The sequence below is a fragment of the Mobula hypostoma genome, chromosome 9, assembly GCF_963921235.1.
Source record: "Mobula hypostoma chromosome 9, sMobHyp1.1, whole genome shotgun sequence".
Classification (NCBI taxonomy): domain Eukaryota; kingdom Metazoa; phylum Chordata; class Chondrichthyes; order Myliobatiformes; family Myliobatidae; genus Mobula; species Mobula hypostoma.
The window spans coordinates 138,330,622-138,357,984 of record NC_086105.1 but is presented as its reverse complement, the minus strand read 5'-3'; the positions used below and the strand labels follow the sequence as shown (position 1 = coordinate 138,357,984).

Below are 27,363 nucleotides of genomic sequence, written 5' to 3'. Positions count from 1 at the left end.
ACTGGAAGCAGCACATTTCCAGCACACCCACATCTTCAGAACGAGGGAGGAAACCAGAACGCAAGAGGGAGCTGTCAGAGTCACGGGGAGAACGTACAAACCCCTCGCAGATCGTGGTGAAATTGAAACCCAGTCTTTTGTCATTCCAGCTGTCGGCTCCCAGATTCCACCACTCACCTGTATTTACCCGCTGCCGGTTACACCGCTAGCGTTTAGGGCAGCACTGAAGCTCCTCCACCTCTGGTGGCGTTCAGGGCTTCCTTCATCGTGCCAGTCGCTTCTTCTCGGTTTTCACTACTGCCAGTCATGCAAGCCCTGGGTAGAGATTCAGGAATACCATCGCACTTGTACACAGAAGGATTCGCCATTGCTGTTTCGGTAACAATATTGTTTGACCAGTCAGGGTTGTTAGCCCTGAGCTGAACCCCCACTCCTGGAGGACCAGTGGACCACTCTTAGACTGGCATCTACCCCTTGACGTGTTTGGCATGGGTGACCCTACCAAGACCCAAAGCATAAAGCCCTGACTCCAGCCAGCATAGTTCTCTGGATCATTGAGGCACGGAATCCTCCAAACCATGACAAGATTGTGTTCCCCTTAGAGGCCTCACCATAAAGGTAACTTACAGTGCAAAATTAACATATCAACCTGACAGTCTTTGGGATGCGGGAGAAACCCATGCAGTCCCAGGGGTGACGTAAATGTTCTACACAGATAGAGCCCCAGGTCCAGATTGAACGACTCTCCGGCACCACGAGGCAGCTACATCACTATGCCACCCAAATATCACCATTGCTCAAAATGGTCCCTTCCCCGAACCATGTCAGTGTTCTGTACAGAAATCCAGTTCACCCCATTCCACTGCTCAACTCCCCCAAGGTCCTGCAAATTATTTACTCCATTCCCATCCAGCTCCCTTCTGGAAGTCTGCACCAACCCGGCTCCCAGTATCTCTGACGCCAGTGCGCGCAGAGTTCAAAATAAATTTATTATCAAAGAAACGCATACAAAATGCTGGAGGAACTCAGCGGGTCAGGCGGCATCTGTGGAAAGGAATGAACAGTCAATGTTTCAAGCCGAGACCCTTCACCAGCAACAAAATGTCGACTGTTTAATCCTTTCCATAGATGCTGCCTGACCTGCTGAGTTACTTCAGCATTGTGTGTGTGTTTGTTACTCTGGATTTCCAGCATCTGTAGAATCTCTTGTGTTTATTATCAAAGTATATATATATCATCATATACAACCCTGAGATTCATTTTCTTGTAGGCATTCACAGTAGAAGAAACCGGTGGGTATAACCATTCAACTTCACTCACCCCATCACTGAACTGTTCCCACAACCTATGGACTCACTTTCAAGGACTCTTCATCTCATGTTCTCAATATTTATTATTTTCTCTTTTGAATCTGCAGAGTTTTTGTTGTTTGCACATTGGTTGTCTCTCTTCCCTGTTGGATATGGTCTTTCATTGATTCTATGAAGGCTCTTCAATTTACTGAGTACACCCTCTGGGTTGTATATGCTAACATACTAGGGGTGATTGCTAAGTTTGTGGCCTAAGGTAGAAGGAGTCAATTTTAGAAAACCTAGCACATTTATTTTTCAACATAGTCCACTCCTACATGTACACACTTAGTTCAGTGGTCGTGGAGCATACGGATCCCTTCTTTGTAGAAGTGGTCCACAGCAGGGGTGATTGATAAGTTCGTGGCCTAAGGTAGAAGGAGATGAGTTATTAACTTCAAACTTTCTCCATTTTCACTCAAAGAGTTGAACTGCCCTTGCATGTAACGAGAGCGTCTTGGACCTCCAGGTGGTCCACAGCAGTTCGTGGCCTTAGGTAGAAGGAGATGAGTTATACAGTCCTTGTTACATGCACGTGCAGTTCAACTCTGAGTGAAAATGCAGAAAGTTTGAAGTTAATAACTCATCTCTTTCTACCTTAGGCCACAAACTTACCAATCACCCCTGCTGTGGACCACTTCTGGAGGTCTAAGACACTGACTTCTACAAAGAAGGGATCCGTATGCTCCACGACCGCTGGACTAAGCGGATAAATGTAGGAAAAATTAATGTGCTAGGTTTTCTAAAATTGATTCCTTCTACCTTAGGCCACAAACTTATCAATCACCCTTTGTATATGTACTTCAATAATAAATTTACCTTGAACTTTGACAAACAACCAATGTGCAAACAAAGGCAACCCGTGCAAATACAAAAAGAATAAAATAAAAATGCAAGTAAATAAATAATATTGAGAACATGAGAGTCTCTGAAAGCAAGCCCATAGGTTGTGAAATCAGTTCAGTGCTGAGGTGAGTGATGTTACCCATGCCGGTTCAGAAGCCTGATGGTTGTGGGGTGGTAACCATTTCAGATCACTGCTACTCCCTGCAATTAATAAAAGAATCGTTCCCTTTTGTATTTTTTTTTTGCCTTTTGCTTTAAAGCTGAGTGGTGTGATGCTTGAATCATGTGTTACGTGGAAGACCTCTCTATTCACTGTATCTAATCTCCAATTATCTGGTTCTGATATCTATCCAGAAAAATGCACTGCAGAAGATATGCTTGCTCCTCAACACAATAGCAATGTTGACACACGCACAGAGGTCAGATGAAAACCTTCGGCTATCACGTTACCTAACTGAGGACATGCAGCCGAAGAGAAGGTGACTTGCAATTATGTGGCTTTTATAATTTTACCTGAATGTTGTAAAAAAAAAACGAGGTGTTTCAGGGGCTTCTGAAGAGTTGTCACTTTTGTAATAGAAACCAGTTTATCCAAAGAGGGATTTGTAAACAGAGCTGGTAGAGACTTTGCCTCATGCTGCAGTGATCCGCGTTCAATTCCCACCTCAGGTGTTTCCGTGTGGAGTTTACGCGTTCTCCACATTTCTGGGTGGGGTTTTCTCCCGGTGCCCTGCTTTCCTAAAATAAAGTGCAGTTTAGTAGGTTATTTAACTTGGGTAAATTGTCCCATGCTCTGGGTAGAATCTTGTGACAGTGAACAGAGATGTGAGGAAATGGTTAAGTGCATAAAGTATACAAGTATGTATTTCAAAGTTCAAAGTAAATTTATTTTCAAAGTACATAAAAATGCATAATAGAATAATAATTTTACTAGAATTAATGAAAGACCACACCAACATGGGTGTTCAACCAGTTTGCAAAAGACAACTGTACAAATACAAAAAGAAATAATAATAATAAATAAGCAATAAATATCGAGAACATCAGATGAAGAGTCCTTGGGTATTCATACAAAATGCTGGAGGAACTCAGCAGGCCAAGCAGCACCTATAGAAAACAGCAGTTGATGCTATGGGCTGAAACCCTTCACCCAGTCCTGATGAAGGGTTTTAGCCCAAAACATCAACTGTTAGCTCTTTTCTCGTGAACTCAGCTGCCTGGCCTGCTGAGTTCTCCCAGCATTTGTGTCTGTTGCTTTGGATTTCCAGCATCTGCAGACTTTCTTGTGTCGATGGATATTTATATTTATTGTGTTTCTAAAAAAACAATTATTGTATTTTACCTTAGTGGTTTTTTGTACTGCATCGAATCTAGGGTAATAATTATTTTGTTCTCCTTTACACTTGTGTACAGGGATTAACATTAAACAATCTTGAACATCTTGAAATGGAACTTGTACAAGACAAATATAAATTGTGACTTTTATTAAAAAGAGTCTTGACCCAAAATGTCAGCCATCTCCTTGCATGCACAGATCCTAACTGAACTGCCCACTTCCTGCAGCAGTTTTTTGCTGACTGTAAATGGCTGCTTGATGGTTGGCCGGGACCGTGTTCTATGACCATAACCCTAGCACCACCACCTCAGGAAGAAGGCCAGGTTCTACCGAGGCACATTCAGTGAGTGAGGAGCAGTCACCTTCACTGTACATACCGAGGCAGTTGCCCATGGTATTGTTGCGATTAGCGCAGCACTTTACAGCACCAGTGATTACCAATCAGAGTTCAATTCCTGCTATTGTCTTTAAGGAGTTTGTTCGTTCTCTGTGTGGGTTTCCTCTCACATTCCAAAGATGTACAGGTTAGGGTTTGTAAGTGGTGGGCGTGCTACGTCGGAACCAGAAATGTTGCACCAGTTGTGGGCCCTGTCCAAGGGTGACCCGTGAGGCGTGTGGCCTTGAGGCCAAGCAGCCCACAATCGACTCCATTTCCTGATGATTGAAGTGCCGAGGAAGATAGAAATCATTGAGGCGAGTGCAGAAGGCGAGTGAGTGTTCAGTGTTGTCTACCAGCATCTCACTCGCTGCTGCCAGAAGAAGGTTTCTGCGTGAGTCTCAGTCTCTCTCTCTCACTCACCGCTCCCAGAGGAAGGTCCCTGCATCGAGCTGGTCTCTCTCCCTCAACCTCGATGCTGTTGGAGGATTTGCGTCTTGTGCAAGGTTTGATCAAAGTGGTTCATGAATTGGACTCTGCAGTTCACGTTATGATGTCTTTCTGGTTTTTGGCCGCTCCTTTCTTGTTTTCTTTGGTTTTTGTTTTGTGGTTGTCTGTGGAGAAGATGAATGTCAGGGTTGTATACTGTATACATTATTTGATAATAAATTTACTTTGAATCCCTTGGTGTTGGTCACTCGTCCAAATGCCCCATTTCACTGTTTGTTATTTCGATGTACATATGACAAATAAATCTTTAAATCTTATCCTTAAATGTGCCTGGGAACTTCAGATAGACTCTGCCAGGGTAAACTTTGAACTCCACCTTGGATGATCCCAAGCCCGGCTGCAGGAGCAGGAGGGTTGGGCATGGGGTCAGGAATCCATCCAGTGAAAAGCCAGCACAACAGAGACACCAACAGAAGCTCCAAAGACCTCACCCCTGGGAGAGGAAGGATCTGCGACAGACTGAAAGAGTGGCCCAGGATAGAGGACTCTGTCCAGTTGTGGTCAGCAGCCTGTGTCCCAGCAGGGGTGATGGGGCCTGAAGAAAAAAGGGTAAATTCCCAGTTATGACTGGGAAAGGGGGGAGCGGGCTGGGACGCCTGCAGTAAATCTGGGTCAGGTGCGAGACCAGTTACTAATTTGATGATCCCAATGATGGAGAGAGAGTGAATTGTTTCTGCAAGGAAAATGTACATCACTCCATTAAACAAGTTGACTGCAGTCACCAAGTAAAAAGGGAGGCATTTGTTGTTGCTACCCTGGTATTGAGAGGGGTTGGGTTGGCCCTGGAGAGGCGGGGGGGGGGGGAAGAGATTGCATCAACTAGGAGATGAAAGGCAGGGCAAAGAGCAGGGCTCAATGCTAAGGGTCTGATTTCTCAGTATATTGATTTTCTCTAAGCTTTTTGGACAGCAAAGTGGAGAATACCAACTACAATTCTCAATAAAAAGTAGACAATTTCTCCACTGAGTACAGGTGTTGCATAAAACCTTGCGACCGGCTTGGCATTGGTTAATAACCTGCCCCTACAATGCGAGTAAAGCGGTGGTAAGATTGTCAAGTCAACAGAGAAACAATTTTACAGGTCAGCTTTCGAAACCAAAGCGTGGGCTGAAGTATCTGCCATGATCAGGCTTGTAGAGGCAATAGTGTTAAAGGTGCTGTTGCAAAAATTTAATAGAACATTGTACAGTACATACAGGCTCCTTTGGTCCATAATGTTGTGCCATCCTTCCAGCCTACTCCAAGGTCAATCGAACCCAGCGGTGGCCAACGTTTTACAATCCATGCGTCAATTTTTTCCACTCACGAGTTCAGATCCACCATACAACTCTTGCACCCGCATTCAATTCTTGTAAAAATATGTTAATATAGAACTCGTGCATGAAAAAAAAATCCACATCTGAACTCGTGTGAAAAAAATGACACGCAAGGAATGTAAAAGGTAGGCCACCCCTGATCTAACCCATCCCTCCCACATAGCTCAGAACTCTTCATTATAATACCCATGTGTCTAAGACTCTTAGACTTCTCCACTATTAGCAATATGTTCCAGTCACCCACCACACTGCAAAAAAAAAAGTACCTGCCTTCTCCCCTAAACCTTCCGTCTATCGCTTTAAAAGGATGTCCTCCAGTATCAGTCATTGGTACCCTGGGAAGTAGGCTGTTCAGGTCTTTATTCCCTGGAGCGCAGGAGAATGAGGGGTGATCTTACAGAGGTATACAAAATTATGAGGGGTATAGATAGGGTAAAATGAATGCAGACTTTTTCCCCTCAGGTTGAGTGAGACAAGAACTAGGGGTCATAGTTTTAGGGTGAAAGGTTAAATACTTGAGGGGAACCTGAGGGGGGAGCTTCTTCACTCAGAGGGTGGTGAGTGTGGAGCGAGCTGCCAAGGGAAGTGATGGATGCAGGTTTCACTGTAACATTTAGGAGAAGTTTTGACAGGTGCATGGATGGGAGGGGTATGGAGGGGTTTAACCCAGTTGCAGGTAAATGGGACTCGGCAGAAGACCAGCCTTCCCTCTAATTTCTTATTTTAGAACTGCGAGGCCCAAAAACTGCACAAAACTTTGTAAGTAGGATGCCGTGCACAATCCTGATTTGTTGGAGACAGACGTGAGAAGCACAGAGGAACATCTGGAGAAATTTCTGAAATGCCCGGTTCGCTGCCGCTGTGCGATCGAGAATCTCCGGAGGAAAGGCCCCAAAATTGCTGGCTCTGCCTGCTGCTGGCGGCCCGGGCTGGGGTCGAAGCGTTCGGCAGAGATGGTGCTCGGTGCTGGAGGGCTGGTTGGAGGCTCGAAGTTTTCGGACGACTCAGTCGGACTGTAGTCGGGCATGGCAGGGAGAGTTTTCTTCCTTCTCCCGTCTGCGTGAGATGTGGGACTTTCGAGAGACTTTGAACTTTTTTACTGTGCCCATGGCCTGTTCTTCATTAAGTTATGGTATTGCTTGCACTGTTGTAACTATTTGTGGTTTTTGTCAGTTTTTCAGTCTTGTGTTTCTGTGATATCACACCAGAGGAATATTGTATCATTTCTTAATGTATGCATTACTAAATGACCATAAAAGAGGACTGCGTGTCCTCATTATCTAATAATCTAATGTTTTTTTTAAATGTGCATATTACAGTGCCAGCATTCAGTGGATCAGTTTATTAGCAATAATATATATAATAAAATAAAGATGGAGCAGAGAGCTAGTTTGTAAATCAGACAGCAGCAGTAAAGGGGGTTTGGAACAGCAGGGATGGAGCACCACAGGAGAGGTGTGGGACAGGTGGCACAGGAGTGCCAGGAGCATGGGAGAGGGTGGCACAGGTGCAGATACGCCCAGCCCTGAGACATTTGCTTCCAAACAATTGGTTTACTGATCATTACAGAATGTCTTTCTTCTCCGTGGATTGTCACCTTGTTGTGATGGAGAGGCTTGTGTGGTACCGACGACATCTGAAGGCACTTGAAAAGTTCCATCAACGTTGTCTTTGAAACATCTTAAATATCAGCTGGGAAGACGAACGTCTGCCGAAACAAATCTTCTACTCCTAGCTTAAAGGCGGCAAATGTAAAAGAGGCGGACAACAGAAGAGATTCAAAGACGTCTTAAAAGCCAACATGAAGAAATGTAACATCGACATCAACAATTGGGAAACCAATGCCAAGGACAGGAAACGCTGGCAAGCCATCATCCGAGAAGGAACAGCAACTTTCGAAGCCAACAGATGTGCAGAATTAGAAGAAAAGAGAAGAAAATGGAAAGAGAGGCAGCAACAACCAAAGTCCGATCTACCATCTGGAACTGAATGCAGACGAACTTCCAAAGCCAAGATTGGACTCGTAAGCCACTTGAGAGCCCATAAGTAGATCAACAGAACGAAGACCATCATCCTCGACCTCGAGGGATAGCCATGACGACAACATCGGAATGTCTTTGATGTTTCCCGCTCCCTCCCCTTTTCCCAACCATGATTCCCCTCTCCCTGCCCCCTTCCCATTCTCAGTCCACAATAGAATCCCATATCAGAATCAGATTTATCATCGCTCACGTCATGAAATTTGTTTTTTTTTGTGGCAACAGTACAGCGCAATACACAAAATTCCTACAGTACTGCGCCAAAGTCTTAGGCACACTAGCTATACATGTGTGTCTAAGACTTTTGCACAAGACTGTAACACATGGATGCTCTAATATGTTTCACTGTAAAGTTTGTGGTACATTATTTAGAAAATGTATGGATTATATTCACTAACACAATTAATTACAGGGCATTTCACAATAATATTAACAGATTTCAAAATTATATTAATATTACGGACTCAAAGTCTTGGACTATGTTTTTTGTGTGAATGTATTTTACTGATTTATATGGGCTGTAAGTACCTTGTGCTGTGTGTGACAGTTGGTTCAGGTTTCCCCTGCTATCTGAAAGTACTGTGTTCCTATGAAACCTTTCCTAAGCCAAAATGGCATAAAGCAAAGAAGCAATTACCATTAATTTATATGGGGAAAAATTTGAGCATTCCCATACCCCAAAAAATAACCTACCAAATCATACCAAATAAATCATACCACAAAACCTAAAATAACACTAACATATAGTAAAAGCAGGAATGATATGATAAACACACAGCCTATATAAAGTAGATATAATATGTACAGTGTAGTTTCATTTATCAGAATCGGGAAGATTTAGTCAAAACCAATTTGTAGAGGGGGGAAAACGGCACGTACACGCATGCGCACACACCTGCCCACGCAAGGCTTCACGGTCATCGTAGTCTTTCTCAGGGTAAACACAAGTTTAAAGCGGGCACCTTTTTTCGTAAAAGCAAAAATCCTCCGGATTTCTTTCAGTTAGTGAAAACAGGTACTAATGTAGGTCCTTCGTAAAAGCAAAGTGGCGTAAAGCAAACTTTCGTAAAGCGGGGGACACCTGTACTGTGTTGGTACACCTTGTCCACAGAGTAACACAGCTTCATTTAGCTGTATTCATGGCTTTTCGTGGATGGTTGAATGACAATTAAACTTGAATTTAAAGGAAAATTCCAGCTGTGTGGCAACAAAGGCTACGTGCACTGGAGTACTGCAGTTACCGCGTGGCCGCGCACCCCTACAGGTTCAAGGGAACAGTGCAGAAGACCAGCCTGACACAAAGGGCTGTTTCGGTGTTGTAGTGCTCTATGACATTATGCTATTGATAATCTTGAGGAAATGGCGTCAGAAGCACACCCAGACCCTGGGCAAGTGATGGGAAGAGCAAGCTGCCTCAATTTTCCTCAGCCACCAACTGTCCTGCCTGTGGAAGAGTCTGCAGTTCCTGCATTGGCCTCATCAGCCATCTCAAATGCTACAAGACTGACACAGAAGTGAGTCATCCTCCATCCCAAGGGGGGAGCCTGAACTTACAGCAAAGGCCCGGGCTTCTGTTTAACAAACATGATTTCAAATGACTTCTTCTCCAATTTTCTTGGTTGATTCAGCCTGTTTCTGGGAAATCTGAGTAAGGAACTTCTGGAAGTTCCTTTTTTTTTAAAAAAAAAGGAATGAATGAGACCTGGGGAGGGTAAAGGCCATGAGGAACTGCTGATCCTCCAGGGTCAGATAGCTGAAGTCATCGGCAGTCCTGGGCACCACAGGTATTTGTGACAGCCCCTTGCCGACTTCGGTAAACAAGATTCAGATTCCTTACCCAGAGTGATGAAACAGCCTGGCTCAGAGACAGAGGTGAACTTTGGAAGCCGTGTGAAATAGGGTAGGTGTGAATCATCAGTTTTCCCCATCTGACTAGGATCCATTGCCAATTTATTACATTTTTAAAACATACAGTACCAGTCCAACAAGTCTGTGCTACCCAATTACATTCATGTGACCAATTAACCCCTACATCTTCAGAATGTGGGAGGAAACCAGAGCACCCAGAGGAAATCCACAGAGTCACGGGGAGAGCATACAAACTCCTTACAGACAACGGAGGGGACTGAATCCAAGTCACTGGCACTGTAATAGAGTTACACAAACTGTTAACACCTTGGTTCAAATGATTTCACAAAGACTAGTTCCTCCTGGTGATTAACACTCTCAGAGTCAAACAGCTCCCTAATCTGGACTCTCTGTTTCCTCACACACCAGATCCTCTCTCAGAGGAACGTTAAAGAGCCCCTACTTAACGTCTACTTCGAACACAGCTCTTTGGTCTCATGAACAACGTTTAACTCAAACACGTCACCACTTCACAGAATGAACAACTTGAACACTATGTTGTTTATGGAAGCTTGCAAATAGGTTGTCATTCTCCTCATATTCCATGAGCTGTTAAGTGTTTCATCATGTCCTATAAAGGCTAGTGAAGTCATTATAGAAATGCAAACCTTTTCAATAACAACAGCTGGAATCTGCCTAGCACCCACACACTCCTCCCACTGGGTCCAACTGTTTCCATCTGCCTGCCCCATCTCCCTTATTTGGTTTCAGGCTCCACATTCCTCTCCTATCGGATTCTATCATCTACAGCACTTCATTGCCTCCACACATCACCTCCCAACCCCTCTCACTACATCCACTCCTCCCCATTGAATCCACCCATCACCTCCCAGCCTCTCTCACTACATCCATTATCCCCACTGGATCCACCCATCAGCTCCCAGCCTCTCTCACTACATCCACTCCTCCCCACTGGATCCACCCATCAGCTCCCAGCCTCTCTCACTACATCCTTTCCTCCCCACTGGATCCACCCATCAGCTCCCAGCCTCTCTCACTACATCCACTCCACCCCACTGGATCCACCCATCACCTCCCAGCCTCTCTCACATCATCCACACCTCCCCACTGGATCCACCCATCAGCTCACAGCCTCTCTCACTACATCCACTCCTCCCCACTGGATCCACCCATCATCTCCCAGCCCTCTCACTACATCCACGCCTCCCCACTGGATCCACCCATCAGCTCCCAGCCTCTCTCACTACATCCACTCCTCCCCACTGGATCCACCCATCAGCTCCCAGCCCCTCTCACTACATCCACTCCTCCCTACTGGATCCACCCATCAGCTCCCAGCCTCTCTCACTACATCCACTCCACCCCACTGGATCCACCCATCACCTCCCAGCCTCTCTCACATCATCCACACCTCCCCACTGGATCCACCCATCAGCTCCCAGCCCCTCTCACTACATCCACTCCTCCCCACTGGATCCACCCATCAGCTCCCAGCCTCTCTCACTACATCCACCCCTCCCCACTGGATCCACCCATCAGCTCCCAGCCTCTCTCACTACATCCACTCCTCCCCACTAGATCCACCCATCAGCTCCCAGCCTCTCTCACTACATCCACTCCTCCCCACTGGATCCACCCATCAGCTCCCAGCCTCTCTCACTACATCCACTCCTCCCACTGGATCCACCCATCACCTCTCAGCCCCTCTCACTACATCCATTATCCCCACTGGATCCACCCATCACCTCCCAGCCTCTCTCACTACATCCACTCCTCCCACTGGATCCACCCATCACCTCCCAGCCTCTCTCACCACATCCACGCCTTCCCACTGGATCCACCCATCAGCTCCCAGCCTCTCTCACTACATCCACTCCACCCTACTGGATCCACCCATCAGCTCCCAGCCTCTCTCACTACATCCACTCCTCCCTACTGGATCCACCCATCAGCTCCCAGCCTCTCTCACTACATCCTCTCCTCCCCACTGGATCCACCCATCAGCTCCCAGCCTCTCTCACTACATCCACTCCTCCCCACTGGATCCACCCATCACCTCCCAGCCTCTCTCACTACATCCACTCCTCCCACTGGATCCACCCATCACCTCCCAGCCCCTCTCACTACATCCATTATCCCCACTGGATCCATCCATCACCTCCCAGCCTCTCTCACCACATCCACGCCTTCCCACTGGATCCACCCATCAGCTCCCAGCCTCTCTCACTACATCCTCTCCTCCCCACTGGATCCACCCATCAGCTCCCAGCCTCTCTCACTACATCCACTCCTCCCACTGGATCCACCCATCACCTCCCAGCCTCTCTCACCACATCCACTCCTCCCCACTGGATCCACCCATCAGCTCCCAGCCTCTCTCACTACATCCACTCCTCCCCACTGGGTCCACCCATCAGCTCCCAGCCCTCTCACTACATCCACGCCTTCCCACTGGATCCACCCATCAGCTCCCAGCCCCTCTCACTACATCCACTCCTCCCTACTGGATCCACCCATCGGCTCCCAGCCTCTCTCACTACATCCACTCCTCCCCACTGGATCCACCCATCACCTCCCAGCCTCAGAATCAATTTTATTATCACTGGCATGTTGCGTGAAATTTGTTAATTTAGCAGCAGTTCAATGCGATACATAATCTAGCAGAGAAAGATAATAATAAATAAAATTTTTAAAAAATAAACAATTCAATTACGTGTACTGAATAGATTAAAAAACTGTGCATAAAACAAGTACTGTATGGTTAAAAAAAAAGTGAGGTATTGTCCAAAGATTCAATGTCCATTTAGGAATCAGATGGCAGAGGGGAAGAAGCTGTTCCTGAATCACTGAGTGTGTGCCTTCAGGCTTCTGTATCTCCTACCTGATGGTAACAGTGAGAAAAGGGCATGCCCTGGGTGCTGGAGGTCCTTAATAATGGACGCTGTCTTTCTGAGACTCCATTCTTTGAAGATGTCCTGAGTACTTTGTAGGCTAGCACCCAAGATGGAGCTGACTAGATTTGAAACATTCTGCAACTTCTTTTGGTCTGATGCAGCACCCCCCCCCACCACCATACCAGACAGTGATGCAGCCTGTCAGAATGCCCTCCATGGTACAACTATAGAAATTTTTGAGTCTATTTGTTGACATGCCAAATCACTTCAAACTCCTAATAAAGTATAGCCGCTGTCTTGCCTTCTTTATAACTGCATCGATATGTTGGGACCAGGTTAGGTCCTCAGAGATCTTGACACCCAGGAACTTGAAATTGTTCACTCTCTCCACTTCTGATCCCTCTATGAGGATTGGTATGTGTTCCTTCGTCTTACCCCTCCTGAAGTCCACAATCCGTTCTTTTGTCTTACTGACGTTGAATGCCAGGTTGTTGCTGCGGCTCCATTCCACTAGTTGGCATATCTCACTCCTGTACGCCCTCTCATCTCCATCTGAAATTCTACCAACAATGGTTGTATCATCGGCAGATGTATAGATGGTATTTGAGCTATGCCTAGCCACACAGTCATGTGTATATAAAGAGTGGAGCAGTGGCCTAAGCACACACCCTGAGGTGCGCCAGTGTTGATCATCAGCAAGGAGGATATGTTATCACCAATCCGCACAGACCGTGGTCTTCCGGTTAGGAAGTCGGGGTTCCAAATGCAGAGGGAGGTACAGAGGCCCAGGTTCTGTAACTTGTCAATCAGGATTGTGGGAATGATGGTATTAAATGCTGAGCTATAGTCGATGAACAGCATCCTGACGTAGGTGTTTGTGTTGTCCAGGTGGTCTAAAGCCGTGTGGAGAGCCATTGAGATTGCATCTGCCATTGACCTATTGTGGCGATAGGCAATAGTTCCACTCACTACTTCCATTCCTCCTCACCCGGATCCACCTATCACCTCCCACCCCTCACTATTCCCACCCCTCCCCACCTGAATCCATCTGCCAATCAACTTCTCTTCTCCTGGACCCACCAATTACCAGCCAGCTCTTGTCCCACCTCTCCCCTCACTTCTCTATATTGCCCTCACCCTTCTACTTTTGCAGGCTCCGTAAAGGGTCTCGACGCAAAATGTTGACTGGTTACTTCCCTCCGTAAATATTGCTCGACCCGCAGAACTCCACCAGCGACTTGTTTTGATTTTGCTCCGCATTCCAGCATCAGTCACCAGTCCTAATGAAGAGTCTCAGCCTGGAACATTGACTATTCCCTCCGCAGGTGCTTCCTGACTTGCTGAGTTCCTCCAGCATTTTGTGTGTGTTGTTCCAGGGTTTGCTGTGTCCTGCACCTCCTGAAGATTTGGGTGAAATATTTAAGGGGTGTGTGAGGGGGAATTTGTTCGCTCATGGTAGAGAGAGCTGTCAGCGGAAGTGGTTAATGTGGGTTCAATTGTAACATTTAAGAGAAGTTTGGATAAGTACATGGATGGGAAGGGTATGGAAAACCATGGTCCAGGTGCGGGTCAATGGGATTAACCTGATTAATAGTTCAGTTTATTCAACATTTTCATATGACATAATTTGACCTTTCCGAATCCTCCTTATTAACTTAAAATATATGAATAGAGGAGCGAAGTTGACGACGTTATTGAACGTGTTCAATTCAAGATAATGGGTTTAGCCTTGTTTTGTTCCGTTTGATTTTTTTTTTGGGTTTAATATTTAGTTTTTTTTTGTTTCTTTTTGGAGTTTTTCTTTGTATTTTTTTTCTTTTTTTTCTATGATTAACTATATCAAGAGTTTGGAAGTCTATTATACTTGTATTATTTGAAATCTTTTTTGTATATGCTTATCAACAATAAGATTATTCCAATCTCTCTGTATCAACATTGTTATTCTGTTTATAATTTTGGAAAATTAATTAAAAGATTTAAAAAGAAAGAAAGAATAGTTCAGCATGAACTTGATGGGCCAAAGGGCCTGGTTTTGCACTGTAGTATTTGATGACTCTCCCACACCAGCGTCACTGCCTCCTATGTACCTAGACCTTCCGCCAACGACAACTTCCATTACCCACCCCCACTCTCCCCGAAACATCCGTTTAACGCTCGAGTCTGACGTACATTTTCCACTTATCGACGCGAAATAGAAGTATGTGACCCATCCAAGTTTTGACAGTGGGATAGAGTTGAATCTCAGAGACCACATTTCCTCAGTGGATCAACAGAAAACTGGGACACAACGGAAAACTATAAATGCTGGAGGAACAAAAAAAACCCAGCAATGATGAAGACGATGACTGTGCAAGGAAATGGCCATTACCCTGATCAATTTTAAATACAAAAGTTAAATGTTCCAAACAAAGGAAATGTCTGACAAAGAATTTGCATGTTAGTTATCTATAACCAGTAAGACCACATAGAGACAAACTCATTATTCTTGGTTTAGTATAACCATTATCAATGACATTATACATTCTAAAATATGTACCCAATACTTGCACACGAGATACGATTTGACATGATTTGTCATGATGGGATATCAGCTCCTATGTCTTATGGTCACATGTACGTTGAAATATATAGCGGAATGCATTGTTTTGCAACAACGACCACAGTCTGAGGATTATGTGGTTATTGCCAGGTTACGCTTCCAGCACTGACATGGCACAAATCACTAATCCTAACCCATTCTTCTTCGGAATATAGGTTGGGGGTGGGTGGGGGGAGGGAGGAACTAGAGAACGTGGAAGAAGCCCACACAGTCACAGGAAGCAAGTTCAAACTCCTGACAGTGAACCCCGATTAGTGATCAGGGGTGCAGGGACTCCTGACATTTCATTAGGCAGAATTCACCCAGACTGTTACGTGTTACTTTGTACAGTATTATGTTTTGGTGGCGGGCCAGTTGTTTCTGATTGGGATAAAGTGTACGTTGGAAGTAATTACACTCATGTCGATTTTTGTCCACACTCCCAGAGGTTTATTTATTTAGATATCCTGTGCGGAACAGGCCCTTCCCACCCAGTGAGTCACACTGCTCAGTGATGCACCTATTTAACCCGGCCGAGTCACAGGACAATTTAGAATGACCAATTAACTTCCTGACGGGAACATCTTTGGACTGTGTGAGGAAACCAGATCACCCAGGGAAGCCCCATGAGCTCACGGGAAGAACATACAAACTTTCTTACAGAGAATGCTGGAACTCCGAGCTGTCATAGCATTGCGCTTCACACATAAAAGTTGCTGGTGGACGCAGCAGGCCGGGCAGCATCTCTAGGAAGAGGTACAGTCAACGTTTCGGGCCGAGACCCTTCGTCAGGACTAACTGAAAGAAGAGATAGTAAGAGATTTGAAAGGGGGAGGGGGAGATCCAAAATGATAGCAGAAGACAGGAGGGGGAGGGATGGAGCCAAGAGCTGGACAGGTGATTGGCAAAAGGGATACGAGAGGATCGTGGGACAGGAGGCCCAGGGAGAAGGAAAAGGGGGAGGTGGGGAAAAAGCCCAGAGTATGGGCAAGGGGTATAGTGAGAGGGACAGAGGGAGAAAAAGGAGACAGAGAGAAAGAATGTGTGTATACAAATAAATAAATAACCGATGGGGTACAAGGACTCTCCCAACCCCCACCGACGACCCCTTCGCCTGTCTTCAACCCTCCTCCTCTTCATGGACACCTCGCTCTGGTCTTCTGCCTGCTCTGGATCTCTTTATTGCTAACTGCCGATGGGACATCAACCGTCTCGACTTCACCGCACCTTGTTCCCATTCCAACCTCACTCCTTCAGAATGCTCTGCTCTCCACTCCCTCCGCACTAATCCTAACCTTACCATAAAACCCGCCGATAAAGGGGGTGCTGTTGTAGTCTGGCGTAACCTTGCCAAGGCACAGCGACAACTCGCGGATACCTCCTCTTATTTACCCCTCGATCGTGACCCTACTAAAGAGCACCAGGCCATTGTCTCCCACACCATCACCAACTTTATCCGCTCAGGGGATCTCCCATCCACTGCTACCAACCTTATAGTTCCCACACACCGCACTTCCCGTTTCTACCTCCTACCCAAGATCCACAAACCTTGTTCAATCCTCTCCTACCTATGTTCATGACACTTCTCACGCTCTGAAACTTTTCGATGATTTTAAGTTCCCTGGCCCCCACCGCTTTATTTTCACCATGGATGTCCAGTCCCTTTATACTTCCATTCCCCATCAGGAAGGTCTCAAAGCTCTCTGCTTCTTTTTGGATTCTAGACCTAATCAGTTCCCCTCTACCACGACTCTGCTCCGTCTAGCGGAATTAGTCTTTACTCTTAATAATTTCTCCTTTGCCTCCTCCCACTTCCTCCAAACTAAAGGTGTAGCCATGGGCACCCGTATGGGTCCTAGCTATGCCTGCTTTTTTTGTTGGCTTTGTGGAACAATCTATGTTCCGTGCCTATTCTGGTATCTGTCCCCCACTTTTCCTTTGCTACATTGACGACTGCATTGGCGCTGCTTCCTGCACGCATGCTGAGCTCGTTGACTTCATTAACTTTGCCTCCAACTTTCACCCTGCCCTCAAGTTTACCTGGTTAATTTCCGACACCTCCCTCCCTTTTCTAGATTTTTCTGTCTCTATCTCTGGAGACAGCTTACCTACTGATGTCTACCATAAGCCTACTGACTCTCACAGCTATCTGGACTATTCCTCTTCTCACCCTGTCTCTTGCAAAAATGCCATTCCCTTCTCGCAATTCCTCCGTATCCGCCGCATCTGCTCTCAGGATGAGGCTTTTCATTCCAGGACGAGGGAGATGTCCTCCTTTTTTAAAGAAAGGGGCTTCCCTTCCTCTACCATCAACTCTGCTCTCAAATGCACCTCCCCCATTTCACGCACATCTGCTCTCACTCCATCCTCCCGCCACCCCACTAGGAATAGGGTTCCCCTTGTCCTCACCTACCACCCCAGCAGCCTCCGGATCCAACATATAATTCTCTGTAACTTCCGCCACCTCCAACGGGATCCCACCACTAAGCACATCTTTTCCTCCCACCACCCCCTCCGCTTTCCGCAAGGATTGCTCCCTATGCGATTCCCTTGTCCATTCGTCCCCCCCATCCCTCCCTCCTGGCACTTATCCTTGTAAGCGGAACAAGTGCTACACATGCCCTTACACTTCCTCCCTTACCACCATTCAGGGCCCCAGACAGTCCTTCCAAGTGAGGCAACACTTCACCTGTGAGTTGGCTGGGGTGATATACTGCGTCCGGTGCTCCCGATGTGGCCTTCTATATATTGGCAAGACCCGACGCAGACTGGGAGATCGTTTTGCTGAACACCTACACTCTGTCCGCCAGAGAAAGCAGGATATCCCAGTGGCCACACATTTTAATTCCACATCCCATTCCCATTCTGACATGTCTATCCACAGCCTCCTCTACTGTAAAGATGAAGCCACACTCAGGTTGAAGGAACAACACCTTATATTCCGTCTGGGTAGCCTCCAACCTGATGGCATGAACATTGACTTCTCTAACTTCCGCTAATGCCCCACCTCCCCCTCGTACCTCATCCGTTATTTATTTATATACACACATGCTTTTTCTCTCTCTCCTTTTTCTCCCACTGTCTCTCTGACTATACCCCTTGCCCATCCTCTGGGTTTCCCCCCACTTTTCTTTCTCCCTGGGCCTCCTGTCCCATGATCCTCTCATATCCCTTTTGCCAATCACCTGTCCAGCTCTTGGCTCCATCCCTCCCCCTCCTGTCTTCTCCTATCATTTTGGATCTCCCCCTCCCACTTTCAAATCTCTTACTAGCTCTTCTTCCAGTTAGTCCCGATGAAGGGTCTCGGCCCGAAATGTCGACTGTACCTCTTCCTAGAGATGCTGCCTGGTCTGCTGCGTTCACCAGCAACTTTTACGTGTGTTGCTTGAAATTCCAGCATCTGCAGAATTCCTCGTGATAGCATTGCGCTTACCGCTTTGCTACTGTTGCATCCCTACAGGAAAGCATCAGGCCCAGATACCGTCCAGGCCATCGATCCTGCATGGATCAATTAGCAGGGGTATCTGCAGACGTTTTTAACTTTTCGCTGCTTTAGGCTGAGGTTCTTTCCTGCTCTAACAGTTTAATTTAATAGTTTCATTCCACATCAGACAATATATAGAGTATACAACCTGAAATTCTTACTCTTCACAGACATCCACAAAACAGAAAAAAAAACCCCAAAGAATTAACTTTAAGACCACTATCATCCCAATAAGCAGGAAAATAACAAGATAACATGCCCTAATGACTATCACCCAGTGCCTCTCATATCTACCATCATAAAGGCTTTATCAAGCATCAACATGAGCCTTCCAGCCAACGTCAACCCATTCCAATCTGCCTTCTGCAAAAGCAGTTCTATGATGGACATCATCTCCCTGGCCCTACACTCATCTCTGGAACATTAGATGGTAAAGACGCTCACGTAAAGTTGCCAGATAGCTTTTACACTTTATTCTGTTACAGTATTTGATGGCTCTTGGCCTGTACTCACAGGAGTTTAAAAGAATGAGCCTTAGGTCCCACACCACCACAGGAACAGCTATTACTTTTCAACCAACAGGATCCTGAACCAGTGTGGATAACTTCACTCACCCCAACAATGAACTGATTCCACAATTCATGGATTCACTTTCAAGGACTTAACAACTTATCTTCTCAGTATTGTTTATTTACTCCTGTTATTTTTTTCCGTATTCGCAGAGTTCATCTTCCTACACATAGCGCGAGTACCGTAGACTTTGGTACAGTACTATATATTACATCTTTTCAGTTACCACTACTGAGCTAATTAAGTACTTTGATTTCTGTTTCTCAACCACCTTCCTATTTTAACCAATGTACAGAACTCTGCCTCACTCTTGGACAAGATGTAGCACTCTCTTTGCCCCCCACTGATCAGGGTCACATGAAGCCATGGGAGCAGGTGGTGGATGGTCGTATGAGCAGCTGGTGCCTATCACAAATCCTGGTTGTGCGACCAGTGACGCCGGGCAGACAATCTCTGAATAGTATTGATGATGGTTGGGGTCACCCGTCTTGTAAAGACACTGCCCAGGAGGAGACAATGGCAAGCCACTTCTTTGCCAAGAGCAACCATGGTCATGGCCCTGATGAAGCGTTTCGGCCCAAAATGATGACTGTTTACTCTTTTCCATAGATGTCGTCTGGCCTGCTGAGTTCCTCCAATATTTTGTGTGTGTTGCTCTGATTTCCAGCATCTGCAGATTTTCTCTTGTTGATGGTCATGCAAAGACCATGATCGCCCATATCTTATGACACAGCACATAAAGAACAACGAATGAACTACTGAGCTAATCCAAAACTAAGCACTCTTATTTCTGTTTCCCAGCCACCTTCCTATTTTAAAACTGATGTACAGTACTGTGCAAAAGTCTTGGGTACACTAGTTATAACTGCCACAGTACTGTATATGAAGGCATAGATGTATTTTGAACTTTGGCTGGCCCCTGCTGCTATCATACAAAAAGCAACAGGACGAGTGGTCCTGTGTGCTTCTCAGCTGTCTGAATCACCAGCCCAGTGACAGACACAGAGCACTGACAAGTCACCCGGGTTACCATTAACACTCGCAGCGCCAGCATCAGGCCACGAGTGAAGATACACTTGGCTACAATTTTCAGCAGGCCCCACTCAAATGTTATGTTGTCAGTGGTAAACCATGAACAAAAATTAGATGCACATTCAGGGGCCACTTTACATCTGCCCATTATTGCAAATATCTAATCAGCCAATTATGTGGCAGCAACTCAACACATAAAAGCAGGCAGACAGAGTCAAGAAGTTCAGTTGCTGTTCAGACCAAACATCAGAATGGGGAAGAAATGTGATCTGAGTGACTTTGACTGTGGAATGATTGTTGAAGAAACAGCTCATCACGATGCATTTCAAATTATATTTGGCAGTTTTAACCAGGCCTCTTTGAGGAAAACCCTACCCGATTATCACCAGCACCTGACCCGTTTTAGAGCACAGCTACAGCACAATAAGGAATGCCTAATCATTCCTTCCTGAGACCGCATTTTGGCAAGTCGGATCATTTGGCTGTACTCCAACTACCTGAATACAGACAGAGCCTTTAGGCTCCAGAGATCAAGACAACTAAGAGGTGGTCACAGGAGGCCTTGAGTCAGAGCTCTGGGCCATGTTCAAAAACTAATCTGAGGGTTTGAATGAATTCATCAGGGTTGTTACAGACTTTATTAAAACATCTGTTGGATGAGTGCGTCCCCATGAAATCGTCCAGCCTTGGATGAACAATGAAATCCAGGATCTGCTGAGAGCCAGATCAGAGGCATTCGAGTCTGGAGATCAAGAATGCTACAAGAGGTGCAGGTATGATCTCCAGAAGACCATCTCACAGGCGAACTGGAGAATCCAGACTAGACTGGAATCAACAAGGGTTTCTTGACAGCTGTGGCAGGGTTTGAACGCCATAACCTCCTACAAATTAAATCTTGCGACATAGGAGGAAGCAGAGCTTCGCTTCCAGATGAGCTCAATGTCTTCTGGTAGTCAAAGCAAGCACAGAACAGGGAGGAACCATCGCACACTCCCATGTCTCCCCATGATCCTTTGGTCTCAGTACCTGAAGGTGACATGCAGGCTACCTTCAGGAGAGTGAATCCAAGGAAAGCATCCGGTCCGGACGGAGTACCTGGTTGAGTACTAAAGACCTGTGCTGACCAACTGGCTGGTGTGTTCATGGATATCAACTCCTCACTCCAGCAGTGTGAGGTACTCACCTGCTTCAAGCAGGCTTCAATCGTACCGGTACCTGGAGGAGTGTGGTAACCTGACTAAGTGACCGTCACCCAGTGGCGCTTAAATCCAAGTGATGAAGTGTTTTGAGAGGCTGGTGCTGAAGCGTATCAGCTCCTGTCGCTAAAGCAACAGGTCCACAGCAGATGCCATCTCACTGGCTCTTCACACAACCCTGGAACATCTGAACAGCAACGATGCATACATCAGGATGCTCCTTATTGACTATACTTAGCACTTAATACCATTACCCCCTCAAAACTAATCAGTAAACTGCACAACCAGGGCCTCAATACCCCTCTTGTGCAATTGGATCCTTGAAATCTTCACTTGTGGATCCCAGTCAGTTCGGATTGGCAAAAGCGTCTCCTCCACAATCTTCATCAGCACATAGGGATGTGTACTTAGCCCCCTGCTCTACACCTATGGCTCTGTGGCTAAGTACAGCTCCAACACCATTTACAAGTTTGCTGATGACACTACTGTTGCGGGCCGTATCAAAGGGGGTGATGAATCAGCATACAGAAAGGAGATTGAAAATCTGGCTGAGCGGTGTCATAACAACAACCTCTCACTCAATGTCAACAAGTCCAAGGAACTGATTTTAGGTTTCAGGAGAGGGAAACCAGAGGACCATGAGCCAGTAATCACAGGAGGACCAGAGGTGGAGAGGGTCATTATGTCAGAGGACCTGACCTGGACCCATCATACAAGTATTGTTGCAAAGAAAGCACATTAGTGCCTCTACTTCCTCAGGAGTGTGGAGATTCAGCATGTCATCAAAAACCTTGGCAAACTTCTATAGACGTGTAGTGGAAAGTGTACTCGCTTGGCTGCTTTACAGCCTGGTACGGGAACACCAATGCCTTTGAGTGGAAAATCCTACAAAAGGTTGTGGATTCAGCCCAGTACATCATGGGTAAAACCCTCCCAACTATTGAGTACATCTACATGAAACACTGGCATAGAAAAGCAGCATTCAACAAAGATCCTCACCACCCAGGCCATGCTCTTTTCTCACTACTGCCATCAGGTAGAAGGTACAAGTACCTCAGGACTTACACCACCAGGTTCAAGAACAGTTACTACCCCTCAACCATCAGGCTCTTGAACAAAAGGGGATAACTACACTCACTCTACTTCTGGTGTTCCCACATCTGATGGACTCTTTATCCTGTTATTTCACGCTCAGCGCTGCCTCCACTCCATCATGGAGTATCAGCTGGCGGGATCTTGTCTCCAACTTCCAAGCACTGAAGCCACTTTGCTGCTCAAGCAGCTCCACTGTTCGGGCCACGCGTCTCACGTGGACAACTCCAGGTTAATGAAAGGATACTCGATGGAGAACTCTCTCAGGGCAAGTGAGATTGAGCTGCCCCGTGCAAGATGCACAAAGACCAACTTAAACAGCAGCTTCCTCAAGTGAACAGAGGTCAACAAGTGGCAGCAGCTGGCTTGTGACAGAGACGGCTGATCCGCGGTACGGCCAACAATTTCAAAGAAATCCAAGACAGCGACTGCTGAAGAGAAGAGGAGACGCAGGAAGGATCCTACTACCCAAGTGCCTACATCCCAGCTTTTCCTGTTTTCCTACTGCTCCAGGATTGGCCTCTGCAATCACCAACTATTGTGCCGTTGCTCCTGATGGCTCTTCTTCCCTCCTGATCTTTGCAAGTGAAGAAGCAGCCATCTTCATCCTTTATTGCTATTTATTCATACCGTACAGTTTATTTAGTTACTGTTCTATAGATTTGCTAAGTATGTCCACAGGAAAAAGAACCTCAGGATTGTATGTGCTGACATGCATGCACTCTGATAGTAATTTTTACTTTGAACTTTGGTGCCGGACGGGGTGGTTTGACTATGTCAGAAACTGCAGACCTCCTGGGATTTTCCACACACAACAGTCTCTGGAGCAGGAGATTGCACCCTGGGGCCCGCGGACCCCGTGGTTAATGGTGGGGGCCCGTGGTATATGGAGGGTTGGGAATCCCAGCTCTAGCATTTACAGAAAATGGTGCAAACAACAAAAAATAGTCATAGTCATACTTTATTGATCCCAGGGGGAAATTGGTTTTCATTACAGTTGCACCATAAATAATAAATAGTAATAGAACCATAAATAGTTAAATAGTAATATATAAATTATGCCAGTAAATTATGAAATAAGTCCAGGACCAGCCTATCGGCCCAGGGTGTCTAACCCTCCAAGGGAGGAGTTGTAAAGTTTCATGGCCACAGGCAGGAATGACCTGTGAGTCTAGAAAATGTCCAGTGAGTGGCAGTTCTGTGGGGGAAAACACTTTGTTAATGAGGGAGGTCAGAGGAGAATGGCCAGACTGGTTCAAGCTGACAGGAAGGCAATAGACAATAGGTGCAGGAGTAGGCCATTCAGCCCTTCGAGCCAGCACCACCATCCACTGTGATTATGGCTGATCATCCACAATCAGTACCCTTTTCCTGCCCTCCCTTGACTCCGCTATTTTTAAGAGCTCTATCTAACTCTTCCTTGAAAGAATCCAGAGACTTGGCCTCCACTGCCTTCTGAGGCAGAGCATTCCACAGAACCACAACCCTCTGTGTGAAAAAGGTTTTTCCTCAACTCCGTTCTAAATGGTCTACCCCTTATTCTTAAACTGTGGCCTCTGGTTCTGGACTCCCCCAACATTGGGAACATGTTTCCTGCCTCTAGAGTGTCCAATCCCTTAATAATCTTATATGTTTCAATCAGGTCCCCTCTCATCCTTCTAAATTCCAGTGTATACAAGCCCAGTCGCTCCAATCTTTCAACATATGACAGTCCCGCCATCCCAGGAATTAACCTCGTGAACCTACGCTGCACTCCCTCAATAGCAAGAATGTCCTTCCTCAAACTTGGAGACCAAAACTGTACACAATACTCCAGGTGGGGTCTCACCAGTGCCTTGTACAACTGCAGAAGGACCTCTTTGCTCCTATACTCAAGGCAACAGTAATGTTACAACAGTGAAGAGAAGAGCATCTCTGAACGTACAACACGTCGAACCTTGAAGTGGATGAGCTGCAGCAGCAGAGGACCACACCAGGTTCCACTCCTGGACCTAAGTTGGCCAACGTGTGTACACTTAAGAGAAACAGTACCATGTGGTCAGTCAGCTGCACACTTGTGGAAGAGATGGATCAGAGATTGATCACAACAGTTAAGAGGAGTTTGGGTAAATACATGGACAGGAGGGTTATGGAGGGCTATGGTCCAGGTACCTAGGCAGAATACAAACACAAGAGATTCTGCAGATACTGGAAATCCAGAGACAGACAGACAGACGGACACACACACACACACACACACAAAATCCTGGAGGAACTCAGCAGGTCAGGAAGCAACTAATAAACAGTCAACTTTCGGGGTCGAGACCATTCATTAGAACTGGCAAGGAATGCGGAAGAAACAGTTTGGTGCAGACCGGATGGGCTAAAGGACCCGTTTCTGTGCTAGCGTGCTCTATGATTCTAGGATAAGTAGTGGTATCTTACTAAATCAGAGAACCATAGAACCATAGAAACTACAGCACAGAATCAGGCCTTTTGGCCCTTCTTGGCTGTGCCGAACCATTTTCTGTCTAGTCCCACTGACCTGCACACGGACCATATCCCTCCATACACCTCCCATCCATGTATCTGTCCAATTTATTCTTAAATGTTAAAAAAGAACCCACATTTACCACCTCATCTGGCAGCTCATTCCATACTCCCACCACTCACTGTGTGAAGAAGCCCCCACTAATGTTCCCTTTAAACTTTTCCCCCCTCACCCTTAACCCATGTCCTCTGGTTTTTTTCTCCCCTTGCCTCAGTGGAAAAAGCCTGCTTGCATTCACTCTATCTATACCCATCATAATTTTATATACCTCTATCAAATCTCCCCTCATTCTTCTATGCTCCAGGGAATAAAGTCCTAATCTATTCAACCTTTCTCTGTAACTGAGTTTCTCAAGTCCCGGCAACATCCTTGTAACAAGACATAGAAACAACAAAAATAAACTTTTGGATGTCAAATGGTAAAATCTTGTTTAATCAACCTCACTGAAACTTTTTGAAGAGTCAGCAAACTACATTAATGTAGGAGATGTAGTTTATTTAGATTTTCAAACAAGGTCCCATAACAGGCCAATGTTCAAGGTCAGAGGTCAAGACCAGGTAAAGTTCATTGCCATTTCCTTCTGCACAGAAAGCAGACCAAAGGGCAGCTGTTGACAGGGAAGGTGGTGGGATAATGGTGCTCTACAAAGATGCCTGTTGGAATGCTGCCATTCACAATCTACAGTAACAATGCAGACTTTGGAATTAAAGTTAGTCCCAAGCTGAAGAAAAACTTTTTTCCTCCGGAGGGGAGAGCGAAGGGTAAAACAGTCTACGATTGAGGAGACGGCAATGGAGTACAGGAGGTCTTGGAGAATAATTGGCAAAGGAAATTCAATACATGCAGGGCTCCTCATTCAACCAGAAGAGCAGGGAGGTCTCTTTGGAGGGCACAGGCCTAGGTGGGGTAGAGAAACAAAGAGGTCCCAGAGAACAAATACACCAATCGATTTAAGTTGAGCCACAGGTCAACACACCTTTAAAAACAAACACATCAAGCATTTAGAGTCAGAGAGAGAGCATGACAGCACAAAAACAAGCCCTTCGATCCATCTAGTTCATGCCAAATTGTCATTCTGCCATCATCTCACATGCAGACCATACCCCTCCATTACCCTCCTGTCAATATACTTATGCAAACTTCTCCTAAATGTTGATTTTGAACCCATATCCATCACTTCTGCTGGCAGCTCATTCCACACTTGCAAGAAACTGAAAGAAGTTGTTCTCCCTCAGGTCCCCCTTAAATATTTCACCTTTCACCCTTAACCTATGACCTGTAGTCCTGGTTTCACCTAACCTCTGGAAAAAAGCCTGCTTGCATTAACCCTATCCATACCGCTCATAATTTTGCGTATCTCCCCTCATTCTCATTCGCCCCAGGGAATTAAGTTCTAACTTGTTCAACCTTTCCCTACAACTCAGGCCCACAAATCCTGGCAATATCCTTGTAAATTTTCTCTAAAAGAATGGAGAGACCAAGTTGTCTTCTTCCAAAAGATGGCATTCTTTAAAATTATAAAGGGGATTGTTAATACAAGACAGTCACCAAAAAAGTTAAAGAGAGAATCAGTAAGAAATGCTGTGACTGTGGAAGTTTCATGTGTTGGGAGTGATTTGGGTGAACAATACTGACTCACTTATAGCGAAGCCGGACATGCGATGAGGGAGATAGAAACGGAGGTCATGCTGATTTACTTAAATAAGAGGCATTTTATTTGTTGGCTGGGAAGCATGGAATGGCTGAGGGGTTTTTGTGTTGTCTGTAGATGTCAGACTGAATGTGGGCTCATTTGTGGTGTTTACAGGGCAATCCGTCATATTACATTAAGCTCGGCAATCAGTGCTGGGTGATACCCTGTATCATCAGCTCTGGTTTCTGAGGAGTTTATTTATATCAAAATAAACTTCATAATAAAAAAAATTATTTACAAGAATAAACTCGGCAATAACTTTTCATTCTTACATTCACAGGCAATGCTCTGAGTAGTGTTCTATTACATTCTTTAAAACCAGTAGGACTGTTGCCTCTCATGTTGCCCCACGGGGTGACATGTTACTATGATAATTGAGGGACTTCATCACCCAACACATTCCCTCCCTGTCCAGTGGTGAAAGAACCAGTGTGCTCCTTCCCCACCGAGCTCTTGCGCTTTGAATGGAAAGGGCCTCTTGGCAAAATCCCTTCAGTGGATCACAAATCACAGGAGCTGAATTAGGCCCAGAGTCTGCTCCACTATTCATCATGGCCAATTTATTTTCCTTCTCAACCCCATTCTCTTGCCTTCTCACCATAACCTTTGACACTTTTACTAATTAAGTATTTACCTCTGCTTTAAATATACCC

General features: G+C 45.8%; 1 long non-coding RNA gene across 5 annotated transcripts in view; it reads right to left on the bottom strand.

The window, feature by feature from the left end:
* Positions 1–2,090: 2,090 nt before the first annotated feature.
* The window catches only part of LOC134352102 (uncharacterized), a 49,648-nt gene continuing 24,375 nt past the window's right edge, over positions 2,091–27,363 (bottom strand). For 4 of the 5 annotated variants that reach the window (XR_010019340.1, XR_010019341.1, XR_010019342.1 and 1 more), the window contains 2 exons: positions 15,775–15,911; positions 2,091–4,521 (listed from right to left, as the gene is read on the bottom strand). This is a non-coding gene — a long non-coding RNA (uncharacterized LOC134352102). The remainder of the gene's footprint in view (positions 4,522–15,774; positions 15,912–27,363) is intronic. The other variant, XR_010019344.1, reaches the window with a different exon arrangement.